We start from the raw sequence: 2,822 nt of genomic DNA, 5'->3' as shown, positions 1-2,822 counted from the left end.
TTGATAATGTACAAGTGTCAGCTTTTTTCCACATTATCAATTGCTCATGTTCATACCTCTTTCGCTTCACGGAGAGTTGAGTTGCAGCAGGGAGTTGCGTTCCCTCTTTATAGAGGCGTGCGTAACAATTATAACCACCAGGTCATTATAACCACCAGGTCATTATAACCACACCCACCAGGTCATTATTACCACCATGTCATTATAACCACCAGGTCATTATTACCACCAGGTCATTATTACCACCAGGTCATTATAACCACCAGGTCATTATTACCACCAGGTCATTATTAAGACCAGGTCATTATAACCACCAGGTCATTATAACCACACCCACCAGGTCATTATAACCACCAGGTCATTATTAACACCAGGTCATTATAACCACCAGGTCATTAGAACCACCAGGTCATTAGAACCACCAGGTCATTAGAACCACCAGGTCATTAGAACCACCAGGTCATTATAACCACCAGGTCATTATAACCACCAGGTCATTATTACCACCAGGTCATTATAACCACCAGGTCATTATAACCACACCCACCAGGTCATTATTACCACCATGTCATTATAACCACCAGGTCATTATAACCACCATGTCATTATAACCACACCCACCAGGTCATTATTACCACCATGTCATTATAACCACCAGGTCATTATAACCACCAGGTCATTATAACCACCAGGTCATTATTACCACCAGGTCATTATAACCACCAGGTCATTATAACCACCAGGTCATTATTACCACCAGGTCATTATAACCACCAGGTCATTATAACCACCAGGTCATTATAACCACCAGGTCATTATAACCACCAGGTCATTATAACCACCAGGTCAGGGCGCCTGTTGCGCCTTCTTCACCACACTGTCTGTGTGGGTGGACCATTTCAGTTTGTCTGTGATGTGTACGCCGAGGAACTAAAAACGTTCCACCTTCTCCACTACTGTCCCATCAATGTGGATGGGGGGGGGGTGGTCCCTCTGCAGTTTCCTGAAGTCCACGATCATCTCCTTTTGTTTTGTTGATGTTGAGTGAGAGGTTATTTTCCTGACACCACACTCTGAGTGCCCTCACCTCTTCCCTGTGGGTCGTCTCGTCGTTGTTGGTAATCAAGCCGACCACTGTAGCGTTGTCTGCCAATTTGATGATTGAGTTGGAGGCGTGCATGGCCACACAGTCATGGGTGAACAGGGAGTACAGGAGAGGGCTCAGAACGCACCCTTGTGGGACCCAGTGTTGAGGATCAACGGGGTGACGATATTGTTTCCTACCTTCGCCACCTGGGGGCAGCCGGTCAGAAAGTCCAGGACCCAGTTGCACAGGGCGGGGTCGAGACCCAAGATCTCGAGCTTAACTTCTCTAGGGTAGGGGGCAGCATTTGGAGTTTTGGATGAAAAGCAGATCTTTTCAGATCTTCTCGGAAACGAATCAAGTCTATGGAATGGATAAAGACAAAAAATATAATTCAAGGACTATCAGAGGTAGAGAGGCGAGGCAGGGGTGAGGACATCATCCTGCTATTTTGACAGTCCCTGAAGGACAATACAGAAGAGGTATTTGCTATTATTCCTTCCCTTTCTCTAATGTATTTTGTAATAAAATTAGCAAGTGTAGTAATATCGTTGCTTTACTTTACTAGGACTCGAGAGCACAGCAGTGATTCTGCTCTTGCCCTACCTCTTCAATGAGGACCCGAGTGGCCTTTATGTCCGTGACAAGGTATGCTTATGCTCCAATCATCTGTTTCTTCATAAACATAGGTGTGCATGCTGATATAAAACTACAGCTGAACATTTGTTATGTTCTTTGTTAATTGTATGTGTATTAATCTTTTCTTACTTTTGTTGACACAGATTTCACCGCTCTTCACTCCTTTACTGCACATCGGCGGAAATCCATTTCACCTTGAGAGTGAAATCCCGCTGGCCTTTGATGGGGGAGAACATCCACGCCCCCGAGGACGTCCCCATGGGACTTGGGGCTCTGCTACGGCTGTATTTTTTTTTTTTCCCTTAAACGTCAGATAAACACTTATGTTGTTAAGTTACTGTGTTCTGGGGAGAAGAGAAGTTGGGGTGAAGTTACCAGGGCCGGTCATAAACATGGCAAACTTCCTAACATTACTAAGTGGATACGATATACACACTAAAGCTGAAAAATCTGTATTTAGCATCAAGTCTACAATATTGTTAGTTTACCTATGATTCATTTTTAATGTATGTTGTTTTTATTGTTCATCATTATTTTATATATTTTAAATGTCATGAAAAGCACTATACAAAGTAAATGTATTATTTATTATGATCTGACATGTCTGCAGAAATGTTGCAATTTTGTAATGTGTTTTGTTTGGTAAATTGTTCTGTAAATATTTATTCACATTTGTGGTGCCACTAAATAAACAATTAATTATTTCAGTCAATATTGTTATTGTTATTAAAATATGTTTTTATAGTGCAGGGAAGGCGAGTTAATAAAAGGAACCCCAAAAGGTTATTTGAGGAACTTATAGGGGTTCCCACAAAAGGTTCTTTGAATAACTTTAAGGGGTTCCCCCACAGTTTCAATTTGAAGAACCCCTAAAGAATACTCCAAGAGCCTTTACTTTTTAGAGTGTATATTGATAAAACTCACCTTATTTAGCTACACTTTGTAGTACATTTTTACACTATAATAAATGTTTCTGATGCCACATCGCCCGTTTTCAAAGGGAGTCGTTGGTTTTTAGAGGCAGTCGCTTTTTAGCTTTTTGTCTGAAAGTATTTTCTCAACTGCGATACCAACTCCAGTCAACAGATGGCGATGTGCG

At 41.7% G+C, this 2,822-nt stretch overlaps 1 protein-coding gene and 1 long non-coding RNA gene across 2 annotated transcripts in view; one reads left to right on the top strand and one right to left on the bottom strand.

Annotated features, from left to right (window-relative positions):
• Positions 1-2,822, bottom strand: part of LOC139550433 (uncharacterized) — a 401,870-nt gene that overhangs the window by 262,185 nt on the left and 136,863 nt on the right. The window lies entirely within an intron of this gene.
• The window catches only part of LOC139549547 (zinc finger protein 664-like), a 238,764-nt gene that overhangs the window by 178,883 nt on the left and 57,059 nt on the right, over positions 1-2,822 (top strand). The gene's annotated exons all lie outside the window — the stretch shown is intronic.

Source organism: Salvelinus alpinus, chromosome 2 (genome assembly GCF_045679555.1).
Source record: "Salvelinus alpinus chromosome 2, SLU_Salpinus.1, whole genome shotgun sequence".
Lineage (NCBI taxonomy): Eukaryota > Metazoa > Chordata > Actinopteri > Salmoniformes > Salmonidae > Salvelinus > Salvelinus alpinus.
This window is presented reverse-complemented; position numbering and strand designations above follow the sequence as displayed.